This window comes from Panthera onca, chromosome C2 (genome assembly GCF_046562875.1).
Source record: "Panthera onca isolate mPanOnc1 chromosome C2, mPanOnc1 haplotype 2, whole genome shotgun sequence".
Lineage (NCBI taxonomy): Eukaryota > Metazoa > Chordata > Mammalia > Carnivora > Felidae > Panthera > Panthera onca.
Genome location: NC_138347.1, coordinates 19893336 through 19905277, shown reverse-complemented (window position 1 = coordinate 19905277; position 11942 = coordinate 19893336).

The following is an 11942-nucleotide window of genomic DNA, read 5'->3' as shown; positions in this document are numbered from 1 at the left end:
ATTGTGTCAATTGGAGATGAAAGAACCAGGAGTTAAGATGATTATTACAAAGCCACTTTTGCTTCTGGGCAAGTTTTAGTGTAAGACATCAGGAGAAAGAGGAAATATGAACTAGACATGAATGACATGTCAACAGACGAGTAGTGTCTTACGACTTGTTAAAACAGTGAAAATAACTAATGGGCTTTCTTCTTATTTTCTCAATTGCTTTGTAATCATGAAACAAATATTAGCAAAGCTCAAAACCTTTTTTTTTTTTTTTTTTTTTTGCAAGGGGCAACTACAGGAAAATGCGTTTACTTTTGTTATTGAAAGTCTATGCATGCCCTCAGTTTTAAAACGCCTATCTAGGGGGCACCTGGGTGATTCGGTCAGTTTAGCATCTGACTCTTGATTTCAGTTCAGGTCATGATCCCAGGGTCGTGGGATCAAGCCCTGCAGTGGGAGCATGGAGCCTGCTAGAGATTCTCTCTCTCTCTCTCTCTCTCTCTCTCTCTCTCTGCCTCTGCCCCTCTCCAGCTTGCTCTCTCTCTCTCTCTCTCTCTCTCTCAAAAATAAAAAATAAATAGATAGTAGCCTATCTACTGTCTTTTTCAAATGTCTAATCTGTATTTATACTATTCATCTCAGATCAGTTTATCTTACTATTATTCTATACTTTTTTTTTTTGCAAATTTAACTGTATATTGTAGAAATTCTCAAGCATATTCAAAGAGAACAGGATCATAAGTCTCAATTTCCCCATCACACAGCTTCAACAACATAGACTATATCTCCACTAAATCTCTGTATCTATTTCAATTATTATGATTATTTCTAGAGGCTTTTTTTCTAGTCCAATTGAAACACTTGTCTCTTATCATTAACTTTTATTGCCTTACTATGATTTATCTGGTTTATTTTTATATGTTACTGATAATGCAAAAGGAAACAAGGTGCATTGGATTTCGGAAAGGAGGGGGAAGAAAGATGTGAAATACCAGGCACTGAGGAGAGAGTCAACTGGTAACTTAGAAAAATCTTAAATTGAAAAGATATAAAAAAGGGAAAAATAGAATCAAAGACACTGCTGGTGTGTGTCCTGTACCTGAGCTTTAAGCCAGGCCAGTCTGCTCATAGAATTTATGGATTAGTAAGATATATTAGCCTGGTTCCAAGGTAATTGGAAAAGACCCCACTCTTCACTCTTGTTGTTTCAGTCTGTGTTGAGTTTGTGTGAAGACTGAGTCCTGACTGGTTTCCATTAGACTCAAGCTTCATCTTTCTTTCTTCATTGCCTGAATCCTTCCTGGTCACATGTACACATTTTTTTTTAATGTTTATTTATCTTTGGGAGAGACAGGGCATGAGTAGAAAAGGCACAGAGAGAGAGGGAGACACACTATCTGAAACAGGCTCCAGGGTCTGAGCTGTCCACACATGGCCAGACATGGGGTTTGAACCCACAAGTGGTGAGATCATGACCTGAGCTGAACGAAGTCTGACACTAAACCAGCTGAGCCAACCAGGCACCCACATGGTCACATTTGATGGCGGTAAATATAAACTATAGTGCAACCTCCTTGAGCCCTCCTGCTGCAAGTGATTTAGACCTATTGGAGGCTGTTAGATAGGTGACGTTATATCAGTCCCCTTATTATTTATATGTTTATTTGGGCTTTCTAATTCTTAATGGTATAGTCTTGGTATGTTTTGTTTCTGTGGTTGGGTAAACTGGAGAGGGTCCTGGGCCCTGAGGCCTTGACCCAGCCTGTCCCAATGATGTCACTGGAGTCTCTTGACCTCTTCTTGAGAAAGATTTCAAGGACAGACAATGCAATGGAGGAGCAACACAAGTGGGGAAAGTTTACCAAGGTGAAAATACACTGTTCAGATGTGACAGTGGGTGACCTCAAGAAAGAGAAGATTTGAGTTTCTATCTTCTATTGGCAAATGTTAACAAGGAGGTGAAATATTTCTCACTTAGAGGGGATTTCTTAGAAGCTGGGTTTTGCACTTTTTCTTCCTTATTTGGTCAGGGGTTTCCAGGTCTGGCATCCGCCATCTTGGGCCCATCCGGTTTGATTGGCTTCTTGTGGAGTACTACCAGGACAGGCCTCTGATTTTCCCAATAGTCGATAGTGGCCATGACTTCCCCTTTGCTGGCCTCCAGGTATCCAGTTAGAACCTAACTAACTGCCTCTGACATTTCTAGGAATTTATCCATTTCTTCTAATTTATCCAATATGTTGGCATGTAATTGCTCATAGTAGTCTCTCATAATCTTTCTTATTTCTGTGGCATCAGTTGTAATATCTCCTTCATTATAATTTTACTTCTTTGAGTCTTTTCTGGTTTTTTTAATTAATCTAGTTAAAAGTTTTTCAATTTTGTTTATCTTTTCAAAAAGTCAACTCGGATTTATCTTTTCTATTGTTCTTCTAGTCTGTATTTCATTTATATCTGCTTTAATCTTTATTAAATTCTTCCTACAGCTAACTTTGCATTTATTTTTTCTAGTTCCTTGAGATGTAGTTATGTTTTTGAAGATCTTTCTTTTTGTGTTTCTATTTTCCTTTAGCTCAAGGTATGTTTTGACTTCCCTTTTAATGTCTTCTTTGACCCATTGTATCTTCAGGAATGTGTTCTTAAATTTCCACACTTTTTTGTAAATTTTTCAATTTTCCACTTGTTATTGAGTTCTAATTTTATAACGCTGTTGCCAGAAAAGATACTTTGTATGATTTCAATCTTCTTAAACTTTTTCAGAGTTATTTTGTGGCCCAACATATCATTTGTGCTGGAGAATGTCCCATGTTTGCTTGAGAAGAATGTGGATAGATATTGTATACCTGTTGGGTCCATTTGATCGATAGTGTTGTTCAAGTACTCTGTTTATTGATTTTCTGCCTGGATAATCTATCCATGGTTGAATATGGGATATTGGATTCCAGTAGTATGATTATATGGCTGTCTATTTCTCCTGTCAGTTCTGTTAACATTTGCTTTATAAATTTAGCTGCTTCAATGTTGGGTTCATATATATTTCCTATTTTATTTCCTTTTGATGAACTGACCCATGTATCACTACATAATGACCTTCTTTGTCTCACATGATCATTTCAACTTAAAATCTATTTTGCCTGATAAAAGATCCCCCCTTCTCTCTTCTGATTACCATTGCATGGAAGATATTTTTCTACTCTTTTACTTTAAGCCTTTGTCTGTCCTTATAACTGAAGTAAGTCTCTTGTAGGCAGCCTGTAAATGAGTCTTTAAAAAAAAAAAATCTATTAAGCTGATCTATGTCTTTTGATTAGAGAGTTTAACTATTACATTTAACTACTTACAGGTAAATATACCATTGATATTTTGTTCATTGCTTTCTGACTGTTTTATAGTTCTATTATTCCTTTCTTCCTCTCTTATTGTCTTCCTTTTTAAATTGATGACTTTTGTGTTTTTATTTTGTAATGGTATAATTCAATTCCTTTCTCTTTAACATTTGTAAATTTACTAAACATTTTTTGTGTGGTTATCATAGGCTTATATAAAATATCTTATAGTCATGGGGCGCCTGGGTGGCGCAGTCGGTTAAGCATCTGACTTCAGCCAGGTCACGATCTCACGGTCCGTGAGTTCGAGCCCCGCATCAGGCTCTGGGCTGATGGCTCAGAGCCTGGAGCCTGCTTCCGATTCTGTGTCTCCCTCTCTCTCTGCCCCTCCCCCATTCATGCTCTGTCTCTCTCTGTCTCAAAAATAAATAAAAAACGTTAAAAAAATAAAAAAAAATTAAAAAAAAAATAAATAAAATATCTTATAGTCATAATGTTTTATTTTAAGCTGATGATCACTTAACATTGATTACATACAAAACTCTGTACTTTTTTCTCGCATTCACACATCTTATGTATGTCACAATTTACATGATTTTACATTGCATATTCATTAACAAAATATTATAGCTGTAACTATTTGTAATCTTATGCTAGAGTTAAAAGTGATTGGGGCACCTGAGTGGCTCAATCTGTTAAGCGTCCAACTTCAGCTCAGGTCATGATCTCATGGTCCGTGAGTTCAAGCCCCATGTCAGGCTCTGTGCTGTCTGCTCAGAGCCTGGAGCCTTCTTCAGATTCTGTGTCTCCCTCTCCCTCTGCCCCTCCCCAGCTTGCATTCTGTCTCTCTCTCTCAAAAATAACATAAAAACAAAAACAAATTTAAAAAGTGATTTATACACCATCATTACGGTATTAGAGTTTTAAATTTGACTATATATTATACATGTGTGACTATATACTATATTTATCAGTGAGTTTCTGCTATCTCATGTTTCTATGTTGCTGATTAGCATTTTTGTGTTTCAACTGGAAAACTTTCTCTAGCATTTTTTCTTCTTTTTTTATTTTATTTAAAATTTTTTTAATGTTTATTTATTTTTGAGACAGAGCACGAACAATGGAGGGGCAGAGAGAGAGGGAGACACAGAATCTGAAATAGGTTTCAGGCTCTGAGCTGTCAGCACAGACCCTGATGCGGGGATCGCACCCATGAACCATGAGATCATGACCTGAGCCGAAGTCGGACGCTTAACCGACTGAGCCACCCAGACTCCCCATTCTTTTTCATTTTATTTAAATTTTAGTTAACATACAATGAAATATCGGTTTCAGAATTAGAATTCAGTGACTCATCACTTACATACAACAGCCAGTACTCATCACAGTAAGTGCCCTCCTCCTTCCATCAACTCACAGATTATTCTCTATCATTAAGAGTCTTTTGTGGTTTGGTTCCCTTTCGTCTCTTCCTCACTTCCCATATGTTCATCTGTTTTGTTTCTCAAATTTCACATGTCAGTGATATCATATGGTATTCTTTCTCTGATTGACATATTTTGCTTAACATAATACACTCTATTTCCATCCACATCATTGAAAATGGCAAGATTTCATTCTTTTTGATTGCTGAATAATATTCCATTATACATATATATCACCTCTTCTTCCTCTATTCATCAGTCGATGGACATTTGGGGTCTTTCCATACTTTAGCTATTGTTGATAGTGCTGCTATAAACAGTAAGGTGCACATGGCCTTTCCAATCAGCACTTTTGTATCCATTGGGTAAATACCTAATAGTGAAATTTCTAGATCGCAGGGTAGTTCTATTTTAGTTTTCTGAAGAACCTCCATACTGTTCTCCAGAGTGGTTGTACCAGTTTGCATTCCCACCAACAGTATAAGAATGTTCCCCTATCTCTGCATCTTTGCCAACACCTGTCATTTCTTGTGTTAATTTGATCCATTCTGACAATCGTGAGGTAATATCTAATCATGGTTTTGATTTGTAATTTCCTGGGGATGAGTGATATTGAGCATATTTTCATGTGTCTGTTAGCCATCTAGATGTCTTCTTTGGAAAAGTCTCTTCATGTTTTCTGCCTATTTCTTAACTTGACTATTTTTTGGGGGTGCTGTGTTTGATATTTTCTTTATAGGTTTTGGATATTAATAACCCTTTATCCAATATGTCATTGGTAAATATCTTCTCCCATTCCATAGAATTCCTCTTAGTTTTGTTGCTTATTTCTCTTGCTGTGCAAAAGCTTTTTATCTTGATGAAGTCTTGATAGTTTATGTTTGCTTTTATTTTCCTTGCCTTCATTATTAGAGTGTTTTAGTATTAGTGTTTAGTATTAGAGTGTTTAGTATTAGAGTGTTTTAAAGTTGCTGTGGCTGAGGTCAAAGAGGTTGCTGCCTGTCTTCTTCTCTAGGATTTTGATGGTTTCCTATCTCACATTTAGGTCTTTTCTTCTACGGCAGGTCTCATGCCAATGAACTCCTTCAGCGTTTGTTTGTCTGGTTGTCTTTTTTTTTTTTTTTAATTTTTTTAAACATTTCTTTATTTTTGAGAGACACAGAGAGACAGGGCACAAGTAGGGGAGGGGAAGAGATGGAGAGAGAGACAGAATCTGAAGCAGACTCCAAGCTCTGTGCTGATAGGCCCAACGTGGGACTCAAACTCACGAACTGTGAGATCATGACCTGAGCCGAAGTGGGATCCTTAACCAACTGAGCCACCCAGGTGCCCCTGTCTGGTTAAGCCTGTATCTCATCGTCATTTCTGAAAGAGAGCTTTGTAGAGCCTAAGGAGAGATTTCACTTTCCTAAAGGTTTGGACTCAGGGAACACAGTGACTCTTCATGCAAGTCTAGGATTTTGTTAATATGGATAGAGGAAGAGGGACATAGGTATGAATCCAATAGTGTGTGTGTGCTATAGTGACATTAAATATCATAATCTACAGATAAAGAAACTAAAACTTAGAAATGTACATGCTTACTCAAGATGTCACATTGTATGCCTGTTATAGCTGGAGTTGAGAATCACTGAAACAAAGGTCATTTTTACCCATTTTTTATCGCTTTTTATATGTCAATTCATTAAACATACATGTATTTAAAAGCTACTACATCAATTATGCCAAATGCTGGTGCTTTGAAAATAAATAAAATAAAATAACAAGATAGTAAACACCATCAAGGATATCACAGTCTAGAGGGGCCAGGCGTACAACAGGTAATTTGTCAACGAATGCCAGTTAGATAAAAAGATAGCTGTAGCTTTGTTTTAAAGACAAACTGAATAAAGTAAAGCGAAATAAATAAAATATAATAAAAGGGATGGCTAACAAAGTTCAGTGGGACCTATGGGAAAGGAAAGAGTTGAACTGAATTGCAAAGAATAAGACCCCAAATTTATGGAAATCACTTGGAATCTTCCATAAGGAAAAAAAAAAAAGGAAATTTATGAACACTAAAAAAGTCATTTCCTTTTCTTTTCCTCCTCCTGATTTTATTTACTTTGTTATTCATAGTCTTTAGATGTTGGCTTTATTCCTTTTGAGACTTAAGTAAAAGTTGGTTTTTATGACTTTAAAATTTCCAGTTAAACTTTGACATTTATACAAATTTATCACATTTGTAAGTTCTCAGGAGGGAAAAAATAATTTACTGATGAAAATCAATGGTTTATTATTTAAAAAATAAACTCATATTAACAGGAACTACAAAATTATTTCCTTAATCTTCTGGCAAAATTCTTTCAGTACTTTTTCTGCCCTGTCAATATGAGTATTTTAAAATATCATTACACTATTATATAAATAAGTTCATATATTATAGCAGTAGATTTTAAAACCTTTTTTTTTTTCCTAATTGTGATGGTAGAAATGAGTCAATGTCTCAGAAATCCACAGTTGTTTGTGTTGAAAAGGAAAAGAGTCTTTTTACCTTTCCCTTTCGGGATTCTTTGGGTAGGGCCCTGTATTTTGGACTAACAATGGACATTGACAAAAGAAAAACAAACTGAAATTTATTAACAGGAGCAGAAGACACACCCTCAAGTGGTTAGAATTTGGGCTTAAATAGTATCTTAACAAAAGAACAATACATTTTTTAGAGGAGTAACAAGACAAAGGAAAAACAAAACTGCTTCTAGGAGTGTCAGATTGCAGGTAAAAAATATATGGGGAAACAAATGGTAACTAAAGATCAGTTTATCAAGGTTTGCTTTGTAGAGTACTGTGGCGATGCCTCTGAGCTGATAAAGGTCTACAGTTGCCTCCAGTGATTAATTTCTGTCCTTCTTGGTAGAGAGGGGAGGAGACAAATTTACAAATTTATGTCTTTCCTTAGGCAAATCAGAGAGCTTTTGTTGTATTTGCTTCCTCTTAATTGCCTTCAGCTCAAAATAATTCTCTTGCCAAAACGGTAGCATACGCCCCAATTTTTCACTTGAAACTACATAATAACCTAATTGAAAAACCACTTAGACAATGAGAATAAAGTTTTCATCTATATACATATACCTTTCCAAATGTAATAAACCAGGAATAAATTAAGAACATTTTGGCATGTTGTTTATTACCTGGCACAGTTAACTCGTTCAAAATCCTGGTCATTCATACAATTTATTTAGAAGCAAACAGTATTGATGTCAAAAGAAAATTTCAAGGAAAAGTAAAAAAAAAAAAAAAAAAAAAAAAAAAAAAAATATATATATATATATATATATATATATATATATATATATATATATATGGAAAGAAGTAAGGATTTTCTCCTAGGGTATGTGACTCAATTATTTATAAAACCATTCCCTCAAAGTAGTTAGAACTCTTGGGACGCCTTTTTTGCTCTCTTTGTTTGAAGTGGAAAGCTAGAAATAAAATCAATAGGATTACTCCTCCTTACATCTTCCTTGGAACTGGCAAACAAGTTCTGCCCACTTTTCAGACTTAATGAAAACTCTAGTGCTGGATGAGCTGAAAATATCACAAGATAGTCAAAGTTTGAGGCATGGACCTCTAAGGAATGTTCTGACATTTATAGCCCCTGTTCACAATTTCTACTGTGTAGTTTTACTTAAGAATGATGAAAATTATGGAAACCCTAAAGACTAAAAAGTCTTCAGGCATGAGTATTTCATACAATTTATACAACTGCGATGGATATTCTTTTGATAGGAGTAAAAAGAGACATCCAGAGCCATTCTTGAAGTTTTAGCCTATCACATTCTAAGGAATGAGCAGAAGTCTAAAAAATTAATAAAGCAAGGGCTGGAAAAATATGAATGTACCTTCAATACAATACGATATAAGAGAGATTCTGCTAATAGTATAGAGTATCTAAATACAAAATAAAAATACAAGGGTGGGATCTTAGAGGGAAAAATGGCATTCCCCAATTAGCAAGATCCAATGGAATGCACAACCTCATCATTTTATTATAGTATAAAGTCTGCTTAGCAAGCACATATTTTCACATTAGAGGTGGAGGCATTCAGGACTTGTGACAGTGAGATGTCATTAAATGTTATATTCCTTTAGCCTGATGTCATCCTCCTTAAACTTCTGATTGAAATAGATCTTAAAACATTTGTTTCTTATAATGAAGAAATGTGCTGGTTTTCTCACGAATTTTATTCTGCTCATTACAAGTCAGTAAACTGATATACTGTTTCATATCCCCCCCATTTGTAAGTTTTACTAATGTGAGCCAATTCTTAAAACACTGAACCTATCTTATTAGTGCCATAGCAATAAGCTGAGAACCAGACTATAAACAGTGATAACTGTCTTTATGTCAAGCCAGCCTATTCAGCAAACTTCTAGGCAAAAACACTTCAACTTACAGTTTCCTTCAAATCACACTCTTTACAAATGGACAAATTGAAAGAAAGTATTAGGCAGGGTATATGTTACGGTAGTCAAAAGCACTTGTTTCAAGTGCTTTATTCCTCCAGAAAGTTAATATAGAAAATTATTCACGCAAATGAACACACTGACTCATCTTCCCTGCATAATTGACAGAGGTCCTGCTACAGAAGTAATTTTTTTTTATTTAAAATGCAAGTAGAGGATCATTTGATCTTTATTATGGATAACTTTCCAGAATAGCAGAAGAAATTTAAGTTTGACTGAAAGATAGAGTAGATCCAATTGAATGAGAAAATATAAGGGTGGGGAGATTGGAAACAGTAAGTCCAACCTTCTTGGATGTCACCTTGCCTCAATTTGTATATAAATTAATTTGTCTGGACTAATAAAGCCAAGGGTTCAATAACTGAAATGGGGACAAACATTTGTCGCACTTACAAGCTAACAGTAGATGCTGGCAGAAGACACGAGATTGCTGGATCAGAGACAATGGACTTTCCTACTCACCACACAGAGGCAGCATGAATTTTATGTTCACAATGACTTCCCTTGTCACCAAGTCCCAGTAGGCAATGCAGATCAGCTCAGATACATGCTGCACACACAATATGCTGGCATGGCTGAGGAGCAGCTCCACGTTTAGGAAATCTCAATCTTTCAAATGTAGGTGCTACCAAGCATGTCCAACCTTTGTTCCAGAGAAAGACATTTTTTTTCTTTTTTTATTCTGGGGAGAAAAACAATCTGTCCTTTGCCGTGAAGAGAAGTAGCATTCTTATCCTTCAAAACAAATGTTATGAAAGGTATCAGTGTCTCTATTCAGAAGCCCTTCAGGAAAACAGGAGACCCATTGGGATTTATTTCTCAAGTCATGAACAGTGCTCATTGACATTCATTATTGTGTAGACATGCAGTTCAAGAGAAAAAACAAAAATAAGGGAGATTCCATAGAAACTTCATGTGTAAGGATATTTTTGCCTTGGTGATTGTTTTTTTCCCTCTTTTAATATATATTACACACACCCACATACACCCACACACACTGTATGAACTACAGAACTATTTTCAATATGTTTTGTTAATCATCTGGAACTTTGTTCATTTTGTGCTACTTTTGCACAGAGGAAAGTTCTAATAAAATATATGTTTTTTCATATGGTGCCTTGATATTGAACTTCTCAGCCTCGAGAACTGTGAGAAATACAGATTTGCTCTTTATAAGCCACCCAGCTTATGAAATTTTACCTATACATTGTATTTTCAGTTCCCTGGTGTGTGTGTATATGGGTATAAATGCGTGTGTGTATATGTGTGTGTGTGTGTGTGTGTGTGTGTGTGTGTACTTCATACTCAATATCAGTATATTTTCCTTTGTTTCCTCTGATTTAGAACAGTAGAAATTTCTAAGAACTCAAAGGAAAAATATTTTCTGACTGAATTTTCTTTTTTTCCTCCAAGTTTTTATTTTAATTTCAATTAGTTAACATACAGTGTAATATTAATCTCAGGTGTAGAATTTAGTGACTCAACACTTCCATACAGTACCTGGTGCTCATCACAACAAATGTCCTTCCTAACACCCATCACCCATTTAGCCCATCCCTCCCCCTACCACCACCCCCCCCACTCCGCCCCTGCTGCTGGCAGCCATCAGTTTGTTCTCTGTAGTTAAGAGTCTGTTTCTTGGTTTGCCTCTCTTTTTCATCCCTATGTTCATTGTTTTGTTTTCTAAATTCCACACATGACTGTAATCATATGGTATCTGTCTTTCTCTCACTTATTTTGCTTAGCATAGTACTCTCTAGCTCCATCAACGCCATTGCAAATGGCAAGGTTTTGTTCCTTTTTATGGCTGAGTAATATTCCATTGTATATATATACCACATCTTCTTTATCCATTCATCAGTTGATGGACACTTGTGCTTTTTGCATTTTTTAATCAGTTTTTCTCTAGGATTTATATTTGAAGGGTAGTTTATTTTGATGTAAAATTATTGACTTATTCTTTCTCTCTCTGATTATATTTTAAGCTCTGTCTTCTCTTTGTAAATGTGACTGAAGAAATATGTGACTTCGTTTATTTTATTTCAGAAGAGTTGTTATAATAATAATTTCAAATACTTGTTTTCTCCCATTTTTGTCATATTTTCTTTACCTGGGAGTCTGTGTGTGTTGGATCTTTTTTGTCTATCTCCATTAGGTAGTATTTGGTTTTTAATCTCTCTATTTCAGGATAATTGCCTTATGTGTTAGTAGTAAACTGAATATTTCACTAATCTAAAACAACTTCTGTTTTTTGTTAAGCAGAAGTTTTTCTGACAACTGTTGTTTTTCTTTTTCAAGTAGCTTTTTTAACTTTACTTTGAATTCTTTTTTTTTTAATTTTTTTTTAACATTTATTTATTTTTGAGACAGAGAGAGACAGAGCATGAACAGGGGAGGGGCAGAGAGAGAGGGAGACACAGAATCCGAAACAGGCTCCAGGCTCTGAGCGGTCAGCACAGAGCCCGACGCGGGGCTTGAACTCACGGACCGTGAGATCATGACCTTAGCCGAAGTCGGACGCTTAACCGACTGAGCCACCCAGGCGCCCCTACTTTGAATTCTTAAATTTCTGATTTGCTGTGTTAAATCACAGGTATGATTTATGCATGATTGCATACATGCAAAAGTAGACATATATACAATGTATATATTGTATACCCACTGAAATGTGCAATTATACATATTTGCATATGTATAA